At 37.8% G+C, this 23,488-nt stretch overlaps 1 long non-coding RNA gene and 1 pseudogene across 2 annotated transcripts in view; one reads left to right on the top strand and one right to left on the bottom strand.

The window, feature by feature from the left end:
• Positions 1-23,488, bottom strand: part of LOC308638799 — a 227,649-nt gene that overhangs the window by 45,693 nt on the left and 158,468 nt on the right. The window lies entirely within an intron of this gene.
• On the top strand, positions 5,814-8,371 carry LOC308638935 (serine palmitoyltransferase small subunit A-like; annotated as a pseudogene). Its single transcript has 2 exons — positions 5,814-5,863; positions 8,112-8,371. The product of its transcript is annotated as a serine palmitoyltransferase small subunit A-like (transcript).

Genomic DNA, 23,488 nt, shown 5'->3' on the forward strand with positions numbered 1-23,488 from the left:
CAGCAAGAAAAATCCATTATTTGAAGACTCCAAAACCAGTTAAATGTAAGGTGCCACTATAAAACGCAGTATGTTTGATAGAAAAAGCTCTCACCATAGTGTGAAAAGTATAATGTGCATCAGAATAAACTTAAGAAAAAATATAAAGCTGAGGTTATGGCTTAGTGGTAGAGCACTCACTGAGTACATTTGAGGCACTGGGTTCTGTCTTCAGCACCACATAAAAATAAATAAAGTTATGTTAGAAAATGTTAAAATTTTACAAAATGGCATGATATATGGGGAATAAACCATGTTCATTTTGGGAAAGCCCAATATGCTATTTTAGTCTAATAATTCAAACAATTACAATTAAGGCTTTTTGTAGATTTTGACATGTGTAATTATAAAATTTACATGGAAGTTTGTATATGTAGGAAGAACTAATAATAAAAATAAAATTATTGGAAATAAAGGGACATCAGAGCAGGAAAAGGTAATCACTGCAAGAGGACAGAGAGTCCATGGAAAGATTTCTATACCATATTGGTGAAATTTAAAGGGGGAAAATTGTACAATGTAACATGAAATATAAATTTTGTGTTAAAAGAAACCCTTCAATATAATAACTATATTTTATGACTAAATATGTATATGTAAGTTCATTGAAAAAAAGCCAAGAAGTAGAAACCCTCCATACAATGATGGCAGGTTAAACACTAAGAGAATATTGATTTGTGAGTTGGATTGTTAGCAGAAGAATTTGGCATCATTTGCAATCCTTTGGAGGAGTTTTTAAACATACATAATATATTTATGTATTTTATGTAGTTAGAATTAATTTTATAACAAGGAAAAGAGACAGTCGGAGAATATGCAGTCCCCTTCCCTGGACTCACATTTATTGAGTGCTTATAATATGCTATGCATGATTCTGAGCAATTTACATGTACTCATGCATTTAATTTTCACAACTCTATGAAGTAAATAGTTTTATTCCCTAAATTTTGTTGATGAGAAAACTGAAGCAAAGAGACATTGAGTAATGTCACACAACTATCAAAGGGTAGAACCAAGATTAGAATCCAGGCAGTGTGTTTTCCACTTTATACATGAAAACAGATTTAGAACATTTTTATTTTTGAAAAATATCTTTATTTTATTTATTTATATGTGGTGCTGAGGATTGAACCCAGGGATTCATACATGGTAGGCGAGTGCTCTACCTCTGAGCCATAACCCCAGCCCAGATTTATAACATTTTAATAAGTTTAATATACTTAACAAAATAATGATTGATATCAGTATGGAAGATGGAAAAACACAATATAAACATGTCTAAAAGTTATAAATAGAAAATTCAGAGAAAAAACTGAAAATGGCTGCTACTGACATGTAATCAGAGTGTATCCACAAAGACTTAATTTTAAAAAGATCTTACTATACCCTAAATTAATCTAAAATATTTAAATGTCATTATAAAAGATCAGCAAGCAATGTAATTTCTTTGTTGGAAACTGACAAGATTATTGCCAATTCAACTGTGGAGAAAATGTGAAATATAAAAACATGTTTTTTAAAAAAACAGTAACATATCAAAACATTGTAAGAGACCGGTAACTAAAGCAATATGATACTGACACAGAAATAAAAGAAAAATCAAAGGAACAGAATATTTTTAGAAATCTATGTGATATAAATACTTCTATATATGCACAAAAATATAGATTTAATTATGTAAGTATTTGTAATTGTAAAATAAAATGCAAATGACTCAAATATTTATCAAAAGGGACTGGTTAAATTACAGTAAAGTAAAATGATGGCACATTATGATATGTATAGAATCTCTTTATAATTACATGATAAAAGCTCCATGACATACCATTAGTCACAAAAAGTAAATTATAGAGAGAACAATATATATATATATATATGTATATATATAAAATAAGGTCCCATTTATGTGAAATTATCACCATTTATACACACACACACACACACACACACACACACACACACCATAATCACAATATGGTTAAGAGTGCTGGTGCCAGAGTAGATTTCCTGGGTTCAAGTCAAGTTTCTTACCTTTCTAAACATCTTTCTTTTTTTTTTTTAATTTTTTTTATTGATTATTTATCGCATTACATAGTTCATGATATATCATCTTTCATACATTAGACTCAAATTGTGCTTTGAACTCCCATTTTCACCCCAAATACAGATTGCAGAATCACATCTGTTACATATTCACATTTTTACATAATGCCATATTAGTGACTGTTGTATTCTGCTACCTTTCCTATCCCCTACTATCCCCCCTCCCCTCCCCTCCCCTCCCATCTTCCCTCTCTACCTCCCCTGCTGTTGTTCAATTCTCTCCCTTTTTTTTCCCTCCCCCTTGCCCCTCATAACCTCTTATAATTTTATGTATCCTTGAAGGTCTCCTACCATTTCCATATGCTTTCCCTTCTCTCTCCGTTTCTCTCCCCCCATTCGTCTTTGTTTACTGTAGTCTTTTCCTCATGCTCTTTCTTCCTGTTCTGTTCTTAGTTGTTCTCTTTATATCAAAGCAGACATTTGGCATTTTCTAAACATCTTTCTTATAAAATAAATATATCAGTGGGAACTACTCCATTGTCTTATTATTCATTCTTTTTTTTTTAATGGAGGATGGTTTTATTGAGATAAGATAATCATTTAGAATTGCTACCAATAGCACTTTGTGATAATTCTTTGTGGAAAACCTGCAGTATGAAATAAGTTTTTTTTAATTGATTTTATTTTTTAACTACATGACAGCTGAATGCATTACAGTTCTTATTACACATATAGAGCACAATTTTTCATATCTGTTTGTAAATTATGTTCACACCAATTGATGTCTTCATATATGTACTTTGGATAATGATGTCCATCACATTCCACCATCATTGCTAACCCCTGTCCCTCTCTTCCCCTCCCACCCCTCTGCCCTATCTAGAGTTCATCTATTCCTCCTGTGCTCCCCCTCCCCCACTAAAAGGCACAATCATACATTGCTGGTGGCACTGCAAATTGGTGCAGCCAATATGGAAAGCAGTATGGAGATTCCTTGGAAAACTGGGAATGGAACCACCATTTGACTCAGCTATCCCTCTCCTCAGACCATACCCAAAGGACTTAAAAACAGCATGCTACAGGGACACAGCCACATCAATGTTTATAGCAACACAATTCACAATAGCTAAACTGTGGAACCAATATAGATGCCCTTCAGTAGATGAATGGATAAAAAATGTGGCATATATATACAATGGAATATTACTCAGCAATAAAACAGAATAAAATCATGGCATTTGCAGGTAAATGGATGGAGTTAGAGAAGATAATGCTAAGTGAAGTTAGCCAATCCCCCAAAAACAAATGCCAAATGTTTTCTCTGATATAAGGTGACTGACTTATTGTTCACTCTTAGTGAGGAAACATGAAACATACTTAGCATAGTGTGTTGCACAAAGTAGGTGCTCCATAAAAGTTATTGATATTATAGAAGGAAGGGAGAGAGATAGATAGTGGTCTTTCCTTCTCTTGCTGTCCCCATCCCTTCCCTTCCTTCCCTTCATGTCCTCTCACCTCCTCTCTTTTCTGTTATTCTAATTATGCATACTTGTTTTGTGTGCAGTACTGGGGATTTAACCCATGGGAGCTTTGCCATTAAACTGTATCTCCAGCCTTTTAAAATTGTTTATTTTGAGACGGGATCTTGCTAAGTTGCCCAGGTTGGACTAGGAGTTGTACTCCTGCCTCAGCCTCCTGACAAGCTAGGATTACAATCATGCACCACTGCTTCTGGCTGAATTAGACATAGTTCTGTCAGTATTTCCATAGAAAAGAAGGATTAAAAAAAACTTCCAGCTCTACCTGGCATTTAAGAACTCTAAGATTCCCTTCAAATTGGTACCTGAACGAGTCCTGAGCCCTAAGCATGTGAAAAGTTTACCTTCTTGCTTGTTTCTTGCAAAAAATCATGTCTAATTAAAATTCTCTAAGGCCCAGCACTCATATTTAAGCTCTTCAGGTCAGGCTTTTAGTCACCAAGGTTCATTGGTAAAATTAAGATAAATTTATATTTAAATCTCTGTGCTACCCATACACAATGCTCCCGTCTCCCTTCTCCCCTCTCAGGTTTCTTCTTATTTTCACTGTTGGAGTGTAATTCCTGTACACATCACTGTAGCAATAAGCACCTGCACAGATTAGAAGTGTGAGTCACTCACTGAAACTGATTATCAGTTAAGAGCATTTAGATGGAATCGTGAGGCTTTTGAGAAAAATAAATTAGATCTCGCCAGAGAGAAGACGGTAACTAAACATCTCAATGCTCAAATACAGTCCTTTATTTTCAATTTCATCTAGGGGACAGGGGAAACTCAAAAGTTGAGCATCATTCTCTTTTTTCCTCTTGCCCCTTGGGTGTTGAGGGCTTAAGTTTGTACACAATAATTAGACCTTTGACCACAAGGCAATGGATAGAAACATTGGATCCCTTTGAGATGGTCCTCTTCAACTTTTACCCACCCCTACCATGTTTGTAAACATACATGTGTAATTTTACTGTCATCAAGACCCCTGAAGAGACAATCTTAAGCTAATAAGCTTAGAATAGATGCCTTTGCTAAGACCTAGTGGTCTTTCTTTAGTCAATTTATTTCTTCATCCCGTATTTATTTATTTTATTAGAGCATTACAGGTATACATAATAGCTGGGTTCATTCCAACAAAATCATACATGCATGGAATCTGACCCATTCCATTTCAGTCCTTATTTCTCCCCCACCCCATTCTACTGATCCTCTCCTTGTTCATCCATTATCCTTCCTTGATTGGTGCTTTTCACACATACACATAGGTGAAATTCCCTGTGGTATATTTATATATGTACATATGTGATTTTGTACAATTCATTCTGCTAGTCCTCTCCTTTTTCATTCCTCCTCCTTCCCTCTTGATCTCCTTCTTCTACTTCACTGTTCTTTTCTATATCTTTATGATATCTTATCCTCCCCTTCTTTTCCTTATTTTTGATCTAGTTTCCACATATGAGAGAAAACATTTGACCCTTGATTTTCTCAGTCTGGCTTATTTCACTTAATATAATGTCTCAATTTCTATCCATTTACTGGCAAATGCCATAATTTCATTCTTCTTTATGACTGAGTAAAGCTCCATTATGTATATATGTACCACATTTTCTTAATCCATTCATCTATTGGTGACATCTGAGCTGGTTCCATAACTTGGCTATTGTCTTTCACCCTTTTAAATGACTATTTTTATATATTGTCTTCTGTCCTCAAATCTGGAACAATTTCTTCATCTCCACTCTCGGTTGATAACCTTATTTCCTATTGATCTGAAGAAACAGTTGCATACTTCTTCCATCACATCTACAAATCTATGAGGTCTATACCTATATATTTTCCCTCCCTACATGTTACCACAGATTAACTCTCTGTGCTTCAAGTAAAAGTCAAAAACCCACTTGTGCACAAGATTCCATTCCAAATCTTGTAATTATCTCCTTTTCCCCTTGTATAATCTCAATAGCATACAAATGGGCTTATTTCTCCTTTTCAAACAAACCTTCCTCTAACTCTCTCCATCATGATATTTCTGTTTTCTTCATAACAAGGCCCTTAAGATAACTGTATAATTTCATTTTGTTGGATATGGATTTCCAGTTTGGAGGAAGATTCCAGCAGGGTCAAGTAGGGATTTGATATTTTAAAATGATGATTCCTTTGCCTCTTCCACTATGTGAAACCTATCCCTACTTGATTCAGGCCACAATGCCTTCCCTTGACTTTATTCCTGCTGCAGATGAAACCAACTCTGCTGGGTGGGTCTTCAGGCCAATTTCTCACATGCTTTCTCTGGGAGCAGAGTCAGGGAATAAGGGTTCCTCAGGTGTGACTTCTGGCTCATTGCTCTTGTATTCATTTTCCTTTTTCTCCCATAGTATTTTTCAGGGGTTCTAGGATGATGATGATGGTAGTGGTGGTAGTGGCTGTCATTTACTAAGCACCAGTTGTGTGCCAAACACACAGTTTTGAACATCATAAAAATTATTACATTTAAGGCTCATAACAAAATTATGAGGTGTGTAGTAACATTTTCTTCTTTAATAGACAAAGATTTTAAGGCACAACTAAAAGGTAGTGCCATAACAAAGTCACCCACATTGGAAGTTGTGGAGACAGATTTCTAACCCAGGTAGTTCAGTTCCAGAAACGACTGCACTGTACAGTAAAATAGAGAAATAATGTGTTTTAATTCTCTGGACTTAAACTGCCTACATGCAATCTTAAGGAAAGCCAAGGGCAGGAGAGTTCCATAGACTGTTTGAGAGTGTGAAATCCTAAATCTCATTTCCTCAGTTCTGCTTTTATTGCCCTGGAAGAGATGCAATACTGGCTTGTTTTGGGAGGGAAGTGATGACTGATATTTGTTTACTAAAACAGTGCCTGGCACAGTTATATAGCAACTCCCATCCTTTGCACACTTTGTTGTTAGATATTTTACTTCTACAATTCTATAATCCCCACAGTGTAGTGATTTCATCTTTGATTGTAAATGTCTGTGGTATTTAAAATATTTTAAAATAGATATAGTTTACAGATTTATATCTGAAATGATGAATCTTAAAAATCCCTTATGTATTTACTCATATATTTATCATTTCTGGTGCTTCTTTTTCTTCCTGAACATATAGATTTCTATCTGGGAATATTTTCCTTCATCCATCCTAATGAATTTCTTTCAATATTTAATTTAGGCAGTCTTACTGGAGGAAAAAAATCATATTTTATATCTGAAATATTTTTATTTTGCCTATATTTGAAGAACTCTTTGTTGTATATGGAATTCTAAGTTGGCAAATATTTGTTTTTAGCAGTTTAAAGATACCACAGTACTGTGTTCCAATCCATGATTTTTTGGGGTGGGTGAGTACCAGGGTTTGAACTCGGGAGCACTCAACCCCTGAACCATATCCCCAGCCTTATTTTTGTATTTTGTTTAGAGACAGGGTCTCACTGAGTTGCTTAGGGCCTCGCTAAGTTGCTGAGACTAGATTTGAACTCTCGATTCTCCTGCTTTAGCCTCCCAAGCCGCTGGGATTGCAGGTGTGTGCTACGTGCCCAGCTCCAATTCCATGATTTTTGATATGAAATTGGTGGACTTATTATTGTCTCTCTCTCTCTCTCTCTCTCTCTCTCTCTCTCTCTCTATATATATATATATATATATATATATATATATATATATATATGATTGTACATTTAAAGTGATGAAACAGAAACATCATCCAAGAATCTTATGCCCAGCCAAACTCTACTTCAACAGTGAAGGAGAAATATACTTTCCCAGACAAATAAAAGATGAGGGAGTTCATCACCAGTAGCAAGCCTCACAAGAAATTCTGATGGTAGTTTTTCTAGTTGAAACCAAAGGACAGTAAATAGCAACTGATAGCATATGAAGGTCAAATTGGAAACTGACTTTCATAACTATAGAATATTTTATGTAAACTCCATAGTAACCACAAAAAATAACTAAGAAGTCTCCCTCTCACACACAAAAAGGAAAATTAATCAAAGAATTTTAATACAAAAAAATAAAACATAAAGAAGACAACAAGAGAGGAAAAGACAGACAAAATAATAAGAAGACTAGCAGAAAACAACTAATAGAATGGCAATATTAAATCCTTCCTATCGATAATTACTTTAAATGTAAATTAAACTCTCTAATCGAAAGACCAAGAGGAGAAGGATGGTTTTGAAAAAGGCCCAAATATATTAAATCTATGGGAAACTTGATTTGTATTTAAGGACACACATAGGCTGAAAATAAAGGTGGCAAAAATATTCCATGCAATTTTTTACCCAAAGAGAGTAAAAGTGGTTATATTTATATCAGACAAAATACACTTTAGGTTAAAAGCTGTCATATGAGAAAGACATTTTACAATGATAAAAGGATCAATTCACCAAGAAGGTATAAAATTATAAATATATAAATGTATACCCATTATTGGAGGACCTAAATATATAAAGGAAGCACTGACAGAAAACTTGGGATCCTAGAAAGATCCTAGAAAGACTGATATGTGGCTACATCACAGGAGGTGCATGGCAGGATGGCCTGGCACAGGCCTGGAAATAAATGTCTGGTTCTACTACCAGTACCTGCTGGTCACCGTGTTTTACATGCTGAAGCCCTGAGAGTGGACTGTGTTCAATTCTATGCTGGTTTCAAGTGTGGGGATGGCACTATGTATACCAGATATGTCTTCATGCCTCAGCACATCATGGCGATATTGCACTACTTTGAAATTTTACAATGACAAAGATGTAACCAAAATGTACAGGTTTCTTGGGAGAAGATCCATCTTATAAAGTTGGAATGAGACTTCATCAGGTGTCATAAGAAACTCTACTAGATATCAACATAACTGACCTTATAAATACAAAGACTAAAATTCATAAGTAGAACAGGAAAATCATCGTGACTCATGTGTTGTGTTCTTTATTTTTAATTTTAAAAGATGTTCTTGTATAGAAATTTTTGTCTATTTTAACATTGTAGTCGTTTCTGCTTTGATATTAGTATTTTCTTAACCTTTGTAACTGTTTCATTATTAACCTATGAAAGTTTTTCTTAAAGTAACTTTGTTTTTTTTTTTAAAGAGAGAGTGAGAGAGGAGAGAGGGAGAGAGAGAGAGAGAGAGAAAATTTTTTAATATTTATTTTTTAGTTCTTGGCGGACACAACATCTTTGTTGGTATGTGGTGCTGAGGATCGAACCCGGGCTGCACGCACACCAGGCGAGCGCGCTACCGCTTGAGCCACATCCCCAGCCCTTAAAGTAACTTTGAGTATATTTTAATTGCCTTCTATTTTTAAAACCCAGAGTTATTAGTTGGGCCCTCCTGTTCTTGCTATTGTATGGCATATACATCTGGCTGGATATATTTCCACTCTTGACCAAAGTTTTGTAAGAAACAATGCAAGATTTGGGGTAGGGGGAATATTTTATTGAAAACTACTTACAAAATACTTATCTGAAGCTTGAACTCAGAAATACAGTTTTAGCTATCTAGATTCATAACAGCTTTTGCTTTATAACTATTAAAATATTTCTTAGCAATGAAAAAGGAAAGATCCATAGCAGGTGCAGTGGTGCATGCCTGTAATCCCACCAATTTAGGAGGCTAAGGCAGGAGGATCCCAAGTTCAAAGCCAGCATTCATAATTTAATGAGGCCCTAAGCATCTTAGCAAGGCCCTGTATCAAAATAAAAATTAAAAAGGGCTGAGGATGTGGCTCAGTGGTTAAAAAAAAACTGGGTTCAATCCCTGGTACAAAAGAAAAAAAAAGATAAAGAAAAGATCTTGCTAAAATTAAGGAACATTTTTATTATTTTTATTGTTTAAATATTTATTTCTTATGTGGACCTATTTCTAGAAAACTTTGGTGATGATTCTTGTGGCAACAAGTAGTTAAATAACACTATTAGGTAATTTGTATTTTCTTTAATAAAAGGTAAATCACTTTCTTCCAAAGGCCACTATTAACAGTATATGTACTTCCTTAAATTTAGTTCTCCTGAATGTGCTATGCATTGCAAATGCATTTGCACATTGCAATAAGATGTGATGAAATGAATTGTTAAAAGCCATAGCAGCAAAAATTGGTGCAGCTAATCTGGAAAGCAGTATGGAGATTCCTTGAAAATCTGGGAATGGAACCACCATTTGACCCAGCTATCCCTCTCCTTGGTCTATACCCAAAGGACTTAAAAACAGCATACTACAGGGACACAGCCACATCAATGTTTATAGCAGCACAATCACAATAGCTAAGCTGTGAAGCCAACCTAGATGCCCTTCAGTGGATGAATGGATAAAGAAACAATGGACTATTACTCAACAATGAAAGAGAATAAAATAATGGCATTTGCAGGTAAATGGATGGCCTTGGAGAAGATAATGCTAAGCGAAGTTAGCCCATGCCCCCCAAAACAAATGCCAATGTTTTCTCTGATATAAGGAGGCTGACTCATAGTGGGGTAAAGAGGGGGAGCATGGGAGGAATAGATGAATTCTAGATAGGGAAGAGGGGTGGGAGGGAAAGGGAGGGGGCAGGAGATTAGCAAGGATAGTGGAATGTGATGGACATCATTATCCAAAGTACATGTGTGAAGACTCGAATTGGGTATCAACATACTTTATATACAAACAGAGATATGAGAAATTGTGGTATTTATGTGTAATAAGAATTGCAATGCAAAAAATCACAAAGTACATGTATAAAGACATGAATTGGTATGAACATACTTTATATACAAAGATATGAAAAATTGTGCTCTATATGTGTAATAAGAATTGTAATGTATTCTGCTGTCATGTATTTAAAAAAATAAAATCAATTAAAAAACATAGCAGCAAAAAGAAGTATAAACTTGGTTAAAATCATTTTGTTATGGGTCTGAGGCATTCCAGGAAACTGAGGCAGTACAAAGAACCCCCACATCAAACCCTGATTCTTGGGATCAAATCAGAAAGATTTCAGACATGTTGCTTAGAGTAACTAGCATGAGTTTATTGAAGGGATAGGAAAAGGGAAAGGGGATACTCTCAAGGGAGGGAGGGAGTTCATTCAGAAAAGAAAGGGACAGTGTGCCTCTCCTGCACTCCAGTTTTATTGGGGATCCCAGAGAAGTTTCCAGAGAGTCCTGCCCAGGGCCACCTCATGACTGTTGACTGATGGCAGGGTGACATCAGACTTTCAAATCCCTACTATCATGACAGCTCTAGCTCACTTTGGACCATGCTAATAGGTTCCAATTGGATTCTTAACCATATATTCTTCTAGATTTTATGGTTAGGAGGAATTATCCTTATCTCCTTGAGTTCCAGGATCTTGTTTGTTAAAAGCATCACAAAAATCTTACCCTTCACGGTAACTTGAATTCCTCTTATTGAAATTATTTTGGACCTGCATTTCTCCTGTAGATAACAGGTAGTTTGCTGAGGAATGTGATATAACCTGTCCACTTAAGGCAGTCAGGGCTGCAGATAAATTGCTTCTTAGAAAAGAAAGCATGGGGAATCAGCACACTGGGCTGATTTTATAGAATTATTCTATAAAATATTCTATTATTCTTAACTTTATTTTTCTACCACTCATGTCTCTTTGTCCCCTGTCACTTTCACTCTTTGTATTGTTTTTTAAAGGTTTTATTCCTTAAATGTAAAATGACTAGCTAATTTTTGATGCCAACTCATTAAATTCAAAGATAAAAATATAAATAATACAAAAGAAAAAAAAGGGAGAAATAGCAGTAAAATAGCAGAAGACTTCAGTACCCAATTTCAGTAGTAGGCCAAAGAAAAGACTATCTAGACAAAAGAAAATAACCAGACAGAAGAACAATAAAGAAGTGGAGCACTTGAAAAAATATAAAACAGTGGACCTAACAGCCTAACAGATAAATACAGAACATTCCACCCAACAGAAACAGAAAACACATTCTTCTCAAGTACAGGTGGATGTTTGTCCAGGATAGGTCAAATGTTGGGTCACACAACAAGTCTTAACAAATATAAGAAGATTGAAATTATACCAAATATCTTTTCTGATCACAAGGGAGCAAGACTAGAAACCAGCATCTAAAGGGAAAATGGAAAATTTATAAATACATAGAAATTAAACAACATGGTCATAAACAGTCATCCGATCAAGGGAGAAATAAAAAAGGAAATAAAAATAATATCTTACATATGTGTGCACATGGGCACGTGCCTACACACACACACACACACACACACACACACACACACACAGAAAATATGGTGTACCAAAATTTCTGGGCTTTATTAAAAGGAAAGTTCATAGCAATAAATGCTTTTATGAAACAAGTAGAAAGATCTCAAATAAGCAAACTAACCTTACACATCAAGGAACTAGAAGAAAAACAAATTAAGTCCAAAATTGGGAGTAGGGAGGAAATAATAAAGATGAGAAGAGAAACAAAGAAAATAGAAAAAGCCATAGGAAAAAAAAATCAAGAAAAACAAGAGTTAGTTTTTCAAAAAGATAAAGCCAAACCTTTGGCTAAACTAGGAAAAGAGAAAATGATACAAAAATATAAAGAACGGCAGCAAGAAAGGAAAAGACACACAATAGAACTAGAAGACCAAGTAAATAAAATCAGAAAAAAAGACATTATGACTCATGCCACAGAAATAAAAAGGATTTTAACAGATTACAATGTAATAGGGCAATAAACTTGATAACATAGGAGAAATGGATAAACATCTAGAAGCATACTGTTTACCAAAAAGGAATTATTAAGAAATAGAAAGTCTGACCTGAACTAAAGCTAGTATGGAGATTGAAGTAACAATTAAACATCTCCCCAAAAGACAAGCCCATTAAGAGGATGACTTTACTGATGAATTCTACTGAGCATTGATTGCCAATATTTCTTTAAATTCTTCCAAAAAATTGGAAAATAGGGAGTACTTCCACACTAATTTTATGAGGCCAGCATTACCCTGATAGAAAAGCTGGACTAGAAAATTATAAGAAGGGCTGAAGATGTGGTTCAAGTGGTAGCATGCTCGCCTGGCATGCACGGGGCACTGGGTTCGATCCTCAGCACCACATAAAAATAAAATGAAGATGTTGTGTCCACCGAAAGCTAAAAAATAAATATTAAAAATTCTCTCTCTCAAAAACAGAAAATTATAAGAATATTATAGGCCAATTTTATAATGAACATAGATGCAAAAATCCTCAACAACATTTTAGTAAACCAAATCCAACAGCACCTTATATGAATCAGACACCATGACCAAGTAGAATTTATCCCTGGGATATAAGGATGGTTCAACATATGAAAACAAATTAATTTCATATACCACATTAACATAATAAAGAATAAAAAATTACATGAATTTTTAAACAGATACCTAAAAAAGAATTTGAAATAATTTAAAACTCATTCGTGATAAAAACATAACAAACTAGCTAGAGAATATAATAAAGTTTGTATAGGAAGGCCCACAGGTAACATTATTCTCAATGATGCAAAATGAGTTTCTCTTCTAACATTAGGAACAAGGCAAGGATACCTACTTTCACTTCTATACAATACAATAGTGGAAGTCCTAGCTAGCGCAATCAAGCAAGAAAAGGTACTTAAATCAGAATGAGGAAAAGTAAAATTGTTCCTCTCTGCAGATAACATGATCTTATATATATTTAAAATGCTGAAGTATCCATTAAAAATCTGTTAGAACTAATAAATCGAATAAGTTGAAGATAATAAAATCACACACAAAATTAGGTTGCATTTCTTTCTTTCTTTTTCTTTTTTGGTACTGGGTATTGAACCCAGGGATGTTTTACCCCAGAACTTTTGATCGTTCTGCTTCTCTAATCATTGGGATTATAGTCATACACTCACCAAGCTGGGCTGTGTAAGTTGCATTTCTACAGAATAACAATGAACTCCATGTAAAGAAAATTAGTAAAACAGTCCCATTTACAATAGCACCAGAAAGAATAAAACATTTTGGAATAAACTTAACCAAAAAGGTAAAAACCTGTACATAGAAAACTACAAAATATTGATCAAAGAGATTAAACAAGACACAAGCAAATGGGAGACATCCTGTATTTATGAATCAGATGAACTAATATTGTTTAAATGTATATACTACATAAAGCAATCTATAAATTCAGTGCAAACTTTATCAAAATCCAAATAGCATTTGTTATGCAAAATACAGGAAAAAAATCTAAAGTTCATATGGAACCACAAAATACCACAAATAAGCTGCATCATGGGCTGGGGATGTGGCTCAAGCGGTAGCGCGCTCGCCTGGCATGCGTGCGGCCCGGGTTCAATCCTCAGCACCACATACCAACAAAGATGTTGTGTCCGCCAATAACTAAAAAAATAAATATTAAAAAAAAAATTCTCTCTCTCTCTCTCTCTCTCTCTCTCTCCTCTCTCACTCTCTCAAAAAAAAAAAAAAAAAGCTGCATCATACCTTAAAAGAACAAAGCCAGAGACATTATACTTCTTGAAATATATCATGGGGAAAAGATAGTCTCTTCAACAAGTTGTGTTGGAAAAACAGGATATCCATATGCAAAAGAATGAAATCAGATCATTATTTTATACTGTTCACAAAAACCAACTAAAATAGTATTAAATACTTAAAAGTAAGACCCCAAACTATAAAATTCCTAAAAGTAAACACAGGGGAAAAGCTTCATGTCATTGATCATGGCAAAGACTTTATTGATATGACACTGACGGCACAGGCAAGAAAAATAAAATAACTAGGACTATTTTAAACTAAAAATTTTCTGCACATCAAAGGAAGTTATCTACAAATTGAAAAGGCAATTTATGTAATAAGAGAAAATATTTGCAAACCATATATCTGATATCCAAAAAATAATATGAAGAAATCCTAAAACTCAATAGGGAAAAAAATGAACAACTTGGTTAAAATTGGGATAAGGACTTGAATTGATATTTCTCTAAAAATATATACAGGTCACTTACAGGTATATGAAAAAAAAGTATCAGGAGAATCCAAGTCAAAGTCACAATGAAGACTCATCTCAGACCTGTCCGGATGGATATTACCAAAAATACTAAAGACAATAAGTGTTGACAAGGATATGGAGAAATTGGGACCCTTGTAGACAATTAGTGGGAACAGAAAATGGCACAGTTGCTATGAAATATAGTTTGGAGGTTCCTTAAAAATTAAAAATAGAATGACCATATGATTCAGTATTCTTACTCTGGTATTTACTCAAAAGAATTGAAATCAGCAGTGTATCATTGGAGTGAAAAGACTGAGCATTTTGCATGTTTTAATTTACTAACATTAGACCTTAGTGTGTATATTTAAGCATATGTATGCATATATCCAGGCTTAAGGATATCAGCATTTGTCAGGACTATGCCTTAATTAGGTCTAGTTCTACAGATACCAAGAAGGAAAAGATAAGGGCTGCAGCCCTAAGGGCTTTTTGGTGTATCCATTAGATTATTATTATGAAATGTATGTGAACAATGTAATTTAGATATATCTTCTCTTAAAGAAATAATGTTTTATAAGAATCACAAAATCATTTACTTTTTTAAAGTACAGGGAATATTTTGACAATGTCAATGACTCTATTTTTCCACTAACATTTGACTTGTATACATTTGTAGAAAATAGATTTTGTATTATCCCCCCACACACAAAGAAGAATTGAAATCAGGATTTCAAAGAGATACCAACACTTGTATAGTCAGTGCAGCATGATTTGCAGTAGCCAAGATGTGGCAATGACCTAAATGCCTATCAAAAGGTGAATTGTGTAAACCAAATGTGGAATACCATTCAACTTTTCCAAAAAAGTAAATTCTGCAATGGGGACAAACATGCAAGAACTATTAGGATGTCAAGCTAAACGAAATAAGCCAGTCAGAGAAAAATGAATACTTTAAGACTGCACTTAAATAGTGAAGTTCCTGGTATTAAGAAATACAATGGTGGTTTCCTGGGGCTGCAGGGAGGGGAAAAGGGGTTACAAATCAATGGTCAAGGAGGATGAATGAGCACTGGAGATCTGTTGAACATTGTACCTATAGTCAACTATAATGTACTTCACACTTTAAAGATTGTTTAGAAGGTGAATTTCATGGTCTTGTTCTTATCATAATAATATATTTTCATAAATAACACAAAACAAACAAAATAAATAAGTGGATTTTTTTACAAGATATCAATATTGGCAATGCTCTGGCAAGAGTGATGATGAAAAAGAGAAGAAAGAATTTATTAATATAAATTATAAAATGTATATCCTGGACATTAAAAAGTGATATCAGATGTTAACAGCTTGTTCTTTTGTAGATATAATTTATGAAGTTGAAGGAGCTTTCCTTTATTCCTGATTATTATTATTTTTTTTAAATATATTTATTTTTTAGGTGAAGATAGACAAAACACAATGCCTTTATTATTTTTTTTTTATGTGGTGCTGAGGATCAAACCCGGGTCTGGCCCGTGCAGGGCAAGCGCTCTACCTCTGAGCCACAATCCCAGCCCTATTCCTGATTATTTTTTGAAAATGTTTTTTAGTTGTAGATGGACACAATCCCTTTATTTATTTATTTACTTTTACATGGTGCTGAGAATCAAACCCAGGGACTCACATATGCTAGGCAAGCACTCTACCACTGAGCCACAACCCCAGCCCTATTCCTAATTATCGTAAAGAGTTTTTATCATGAATGAAAGTTGGGTGCTGGATTTTGTCAAACGCTTTTTCTGCCTTGATTGATATGATCATATTGTTTTCCTCTTTAGCCTATTAATGTGCTGAATAACATTAATTGATTTTCTTAATATTTGTTTTTTAGTTATAGTTTGACACAATACCTTTATTTTATTTATTTGTTTTTATGTGGTGCTGAGGATCGAACCCAGTGCCTCGCATGTGCTAGGTGAGCGCTCTATTGCTGAGCCACAACCCCAGCCCCATTAATTGATTTTTTTTAAAGAGAGAGTGAGAGAGGAGAGAGAGAGAGAGAGAGAGAGAGAGAGAGAGAGAGAGAGAGAGAGAATTTTTTTTTAATATTTATTTTTTTAGTTCTCAGCGGACACAACATCTTTCTTTGTATGTGGTGCTGAGGCTCGAACCCGGGCCGCACGCATGCCAGGCGAGCGCGCTACCGCTTGAGCCACATCCCCAGCCCCATTATTAATTGATTTTTTAAGGATGTTCTGTTTACAACAGGTCATAGCATAAAGTTCTTTGGCCATGGTGTATAATTCTTTTTATGTTGTTGTATTTGGCTTGTTAGTATTTTATTGAGAATGTTTATATCTATAATCATGGGAAAAGTTGCTCTAGATATTCATTTATTTGCAATATCCTTATATGGCTTTAATATTAGGGTATCCTGGTCTCATAGAATTAATTAGGAATATTCCATATCTATCTACTTTCTGGAAATTACTGGAAAATGGATATCATTTATTCCCTAAGGGATTAATCAAATTTACCAGAGAAATAATCCAGGCTCAGTGCTTTCCTTTTTGAAAGACTTTTATTTATTAGGATTAGATATTGATAATGATCATTATTAAGGAATATGTCAGGTCCATCTCCTCCCCAAGCCTCAAGCAGTCCAGGAATGGAGCCAGATCTCTGAAGCTCCAAGGCTTGTAGCTCCTCTTGATGCACAAACAGTGCATGCACTGGAATAAGGTCCCTTTGTGCTACCAGTCTTTGTCCTTTGGCTGTGCTGGGCTGTGACAGTAAGAGGCATTGAAAAGCAGGGCCAGTCCTTCCAGGTATCTCAGGGACAGCATAAACACTCCTACGTCAGGGTTCCCAGCTCTGTATAAAGTTGCATAGCTCCTTCTTGAGGTGGAGAATGGGGAAAGTCCTTCTGTAGCCATGTTATAAATCTCCCTGCCCTGTGCCTCTGGATGTCTATCTTGATGAGGATTGATTCTCCATTTAGACACATTGATTTAGCACAAGGCCACTTAGGTCCCGTTGTTTCTGTCCAGTCCCAGGTCTAGGGACACATTTCCTCCAGCCCAGGGAGATACTCCAAGATGAGAGTACACTACTACACTTGTTATAATCTCATAGACAACATTCAGTATATACTGACACATAAAATATTTGAAATCCCATTAATAAAATACAAAATACACAGATACAGAACATTGGTACAAGCAATTGGTACAACAAAACAAAGGTTTTACCTCATGACCACAGATAATTAAGATATTTCCCCTTCCCCACATCATGACACATTCCTTGAAAATATAATTGTTACTTCCACATCGTTGCCTCACTGTTTATTACTTTTACATTCCTTAATTTCTGAGACAGAACAAATTGTATTTGGTCAATTGTGTGGAAACATGCTTATCGACTCACTTAAAGCTTTCAATCTTCATGATGTATGTCAGAGAGAGTTTTCATTCACAGTAATGTTGTGTGGACTCCTGCTGTGATTTTGAATGCGTTTATACTTTTTAAGGTGTTAAGGTTCTGGGCTATAATTTTGTTATTTTCTTTGAATGTAGAATGTGACCTGTGCCCACTTTTGCATGTTTGGTATTATAAACATGTCGATGCCCTCAGTTAAGGTTATTGGACATTTTTAAAGAATGTGTTTCCTGTTGTGGGAAAGAGTGATCCAGTAGCATCTGTTTTGAGTAGTATGGCAGTTGTCAAACTCAGGGCAAACAAATGCTCATATATTCAAAGCTGAATTAAAAGAAAGATGAAAGGGGCTGGGGTTGTGGCTCAGCAGTAGAGCACTCGCCTTGCACGTGCAAGACCCTGGGTTCAAGCCTCAGTACCACATAAAAAGAAATAAGTGAAACAAAGGTATTGTGTCCAACTACAACTAAAAATAAACATTTTTTTTAAAAAAGAAAGATAAAAAATTTGATCACCTTAGGGCCATGTTGACCATCGTTTCTCTGAATGTTCAGAAAGCTGCAGGCATGCTAATGTTCTTTGAAGCAACCTCTATCCCTGAACCATCTGAAATTACTTTTCTTTGGTTACTCTATCACATACTAACATTGCCCTCTATCTCAGGATGCTGCAAGAGTTTTCCCTGACAAACGGATCACTGTATCCCATACAGACAAACCGGGGTCATGATCTCCTCACACACTCAGCTTCTCTGTAATGATGCCCACTGGTACCCTGTGAACCCACAGCAGATGCTGCCTTTCAACTGCAATTTCCCAGCAAAGGCATAGATGTACAATAGATTTGCAGAGATTCCTCCAGTGAGAAGGGAGGGGCTTGTTTTTCTTCAAGATGATCTCCCAGCTCCTGCCTTTGTGTGGTCCCCCCCCAACACCCTGCAGAATGGAAGAACTTCTGTGGGTCTCACTCTTGCAAGAGGTGGAGCAGATCCCCCTGGTGTGTGCAGGACAGGTTGCTCCCCCCTCCCTCCGACCAGCCAGGAGAGAAAGGTCCAGCCTGAGACAGGGGTCTGTCCTTCACACAGGGAGTCAAAACACTGGGGATGCCTCTACGGGGAGCCAAAGTCCCCCAAGCCCTCTTTACAGAAAACTGAAGGCCCTAGGACAAGGGCAGACTGTCACACATGACAATGTGGGAACAGAGAGACCTATGTCAGATGGTGGGTCGGGATTTTAAAGGGAGAGTGGCACCTTCACTCATGCGTCCACATTTAGGAACATATTATCAGTGTCCTGCACTGACCATGCGGATCTCTGCCTCACTTGTGAAACAGAGGGAAAGTATGTCCCTTTCCTTCCACATGGCTTTTCACAGACCATGACCCCCCGAGAGGAAGGACCCAAGTGGGAGATTCTTTCCTGCTTGTGAAGGGTGAGGTTGTTGAGCTGCACTGAGTGGAAAGAGTGGGAAGGCAGCTCCAGTCAGTGTTCCAGGGGACTTCGCTGACTACCCACGTCCAGACACAGGGCCACCCCCTTCCTGTAGGCTCCATCTGGATCTATAATCCTGGTTTGGCAGCCTGATCATGGGGTCTTCAGAATAGTTGCACTGTGTGTTCAAGGGGAACAGTGTTGCCTACCAGTAGGGGAGAGACTGGATCCTGAAAGGACTTCCAGGGGGAGGCTTTATCCTGAGCAAGAGGAGGGGGCAAGAGGGGGAGGGATGGGGACTTTCCTCAAGGAGAAGCCATAGGCAGATTGTCAGCCACTTCTCCCTAAACATATATTTTCAAAACCTACCTTGGGATAACTTGGAATAGATAAATATCTCTGTGTTCACGTTCTTGGTCCACATGCCCTTTGCCTGGTCTATAGGAAAAGCCAGGAGAACCACTGTGTCATCCCAGAGGGGACTGTGTGTCCCTGGGCAGGCTGCTTGTCCTCCTGGCTTCAGGTCTTTGTGAAATGGGGAGCTCCATCCTGGTCTCAAAGGGAGGCAGATTAAGCCAGAGAGGAAGGTCAGGCAAGGTCATCAGGAGCCCTGGACTGCACAGCTCTTACCCAGCATGTGATTTAATTCCAGGCCCCTCCCACTTGTCAGCCTCAGTGACTGGTCAGGATTGAAAATTGAGGAGTGTTAGACTCCTGGGAGGCTGACCTCAGACCCCCCATAACTTTGTGTCCTCAAAAACCAATAATGAGATCCTGAAGAGTAGAACTTTCTCTCTCCCCCTGGATTACTTCTTGGGAAGGTGTCTAGTACAAACCTTTTCCTTTGTCTAGGATGTTTTATTTTCCCAGGTAAGCTCCACCTCCCACTGCCTTGGCCCTGGGGCCAGTGTTTATGGGCTTCTAATCAGCAAAGACTATCAGTTAGCTTAGTTAGAGTCTTCTCCCCTTCAATCTTGGACCTCTCCATTTGCTGTCCCCCTCCCAACTCCGCTTCCCTCATTTCAACTTAGAGAGCAGAGCTGCTGGCTTCATCGCCATAGCAACCAGCAGCTAGGGCCAATTAAGCCATGGCTGAATCATTAGACACCTAAGCTGATTACAGAGTCCAAAATATTGGCTGAAAGGAGGAAAACAAGGCAGGTCCGAGCTGCAGAGAAGTGGGCAGCAGAGCTGCTGAGTGCCCCAAACCAATGCCGACCTGGACTCCAGGGAGCCACAGGCTGAGTGTCAACAGCATGGTACGTGCCCTCAGGCCAGCAAGGGGCACTGCACCCCTTTGCGCTCAGGGAGGGGATTCGGGATTTCTCCCTGCCAACATGCTCCAGACAGAAATTGAGGTCTGGATTTTTAATTAAAATTCCACATAGTAGGCAGAATGCATTCCTAAATTCCCTTGAGTCCTAATCTGGTGGCACCTTTCCTTATCTTGCAAAGTACTCTGTGGCCTTTTCTCTAATGAAGAAAGCATTTCCTACTTGTTTGAAGCCCCCTTGTTCCAGCCAAGCCCCCTAATGTCCTGGCCTGTGTTCGTGGGCTTTTAATCACAAAAATCTCTCAATTAGTGTAATTATCATAATCAAATTCCAGGCCCCCCTCCCCAACATGGCCAACACTCCAGGTTTCCTGCTGCCTTTTATTTCATTTACTGATGAAAGGTCTTGGCAGGATTGCCATAGCAACCAGCCACCAGGCAGATTAGGCCAATGTGGGTCTGGACACTGAGATGCAGAGCTGATTATGGGTCTGGAAACTGGGGTGGCCGAGCAAGACTACTGGAATTAAGACAAAGAGCTTCTTAACTGGAGAGAGGGGTGACTGAGCTTCTCAGGACTTCAGCCAACTTCCCCTAGTCTCATCTTTGTCCCCCACCCCACTGTGGGCTTCAGCAAAAGTGGAGAAAGAGAGAGCAGGAGTGAGGGGGCGTGTCCACTATTGGGATGTTCATCTGGGTTTGGCCATGGCCTCAAACCCATAGGGTGAGCACGGTCTTCCCCCCGGGCATCTCCAGGTCCTATGAATTTGCCTGGCACACTGTAAGTGCTCTTGAAGCTTCATGCCTAGCAGTCCTACCAGAGAGAGCACTACTACTGAAAAACACTTCCTAATGCAGTGCATCCTTCTGGGAAATGACTCTAAGGAAGACCCTCTGCTATGTGCTATGAGGCTCCTTTCAGTCCTACCAGCCTGCTGGTAATGATGGTGTGATTACTTGGAGGCAGGGCCCAGGAGGTGTTAATCACTAACAGGCTCAAGTGCATAAGGCTCTTTTAACCAGCAAGAAATTCCCCCTCCTACTCAACTCACCCCTCTATATTCATAGGCTCCCACTCATTTACACTGAGATAGCAGAGCTTCTGGCCCCTGCCCGCATCACCATAGCAACCAGAAGCCAGACAGAGTAGGAGAGTGTGGCAATCACTGGACACCCAAACTCAGCTTACTGAGGTGTATGCTGCAGATGGACTGGCTATGGACAGGAAAATACATTACCCCCCCCCTGGGGAGAAGAAGTGCTTAGTGCTCCCAAAGACCCACCCTCAACCTCATCAGGCAGGTAGTTAGAGTAGGTTTTGTCTCCTTTGTGGTGTAAGCCCTGTATTTGGACCATGATATGTGTCCTTGGGCTCCATGCTGTGAAGGCTCACCAGGCAGCAGACACCTCCACAGCAGACCTTGTTACCAAGCAAATACACGGAAGCGAACATAAGCTTGGAATGTGCATTCCCAAGACTGTATCTCCTGCACCAAGCCATGTCAGAGAAAAGGCAGGGGGCTTTTCTACAACCTTGTGGATTTACTGAGGTCACTCTCTCCACTGAGGACGCTGCAGTTCACATTTTATCCTCTGTTGTGATTGAGAGAGGAGGTGTGCCACAAAGGCTCATGTGTGGGATAAAGCAAGAATGTTCAGAGGTGAAAGCATTAGTTTGTGAGAGCTTTAACCTAATTAGTGGAAGAAAATACTAGCATGCATTAACTGGGTGGTAACTGTGGGCAGGTAGTGTGTGGCTGGAGATGTGGGTCACTGGGGACATGCATTTGGTATGCAACTTTTGTCCCTGGTCTGCAGAACTCTCTCTCTTCTTACTGGATGCCATATTCTAAGCTGCTTCCCTCACAATGCCCTTCACCATGAAGTAGGCGTCACCTAGGCCCAAGTCTATGGGGTTGGCCCATTGTGTGCAGAATAATGAAACCATGAGCCAAAATAAACTTTTCTTCTTCTAAGAGGTGGCTGTTTGTTCTTTTAGTCAGTGTGACCAAAAAGAAGCTGACTACAGCATCCTGTCTAAGCAAAACTCCATCTAGTACTCAAACACCCAGTCTGAGATAATGACACATTTAAAGACAAGAAAGTTCCCAAATGTTTACAAAACTTCCCACCTACCTACAGCTGTGTGTAGATAATCTGCCTTCCACCTCGATGCTATGGATAAACTCTCAACATTCCTCTCAAAACTCACCCTCAGTGCATGATGCTCCCAGTTTTCTCTCCCACATCACAAAATTACGCTCCTCTACTAGGTGACTCTGGTCTGTACTGAAACATTCTGCAAATTGTCTCATCTTAGGAAAAAAGAAAGGAAATAATGAAAACCCTACCCTTCTTTCAGGTCCCCCTCCATCTAGTATATCGTCCTCAAAGATCACTGTGTCTACTAGGCTTACCCAACTTTTATTTGTATTTTTCTTTAATCCTCCCCAATTAAATTTTTCCCCCCACAACTGCACTGAAATGGGGTCTGCACATAACCTGTGTGTAACTAAAGCTAGTTGTCGTTTCTGGTCAATAGGGGGCAATACTGGTCTGACTTGACTGAGGAGTGGAAATTGCCACTATTGATCACTTCCTCCTTCTTTCAATACTTTGCTCTTGTGGTTGACAGCACATTTCTGTGTCGTGGCTCTCCCTCTGCCTCAGTGTCTGCCCCTTTGCAGGGTCATAGCTCATTCCTTCTTATCTCATTGGCGTGTTCTTGTGGTTGACTCTCTGATATCTTCTCTGTACCTATGCTC

This window comes from Spermophilus citellus, assembly GCF_964194105.1.
Source record: "Spermophilus citellus genome assembly, chromosome: X".
NCBI classification, from domain to species: Eukaryota; Metazoa; Chordata; class Mammalia; order Rodentia; family Sciuridae; genus Spermophilus; species Spermophilus citellus.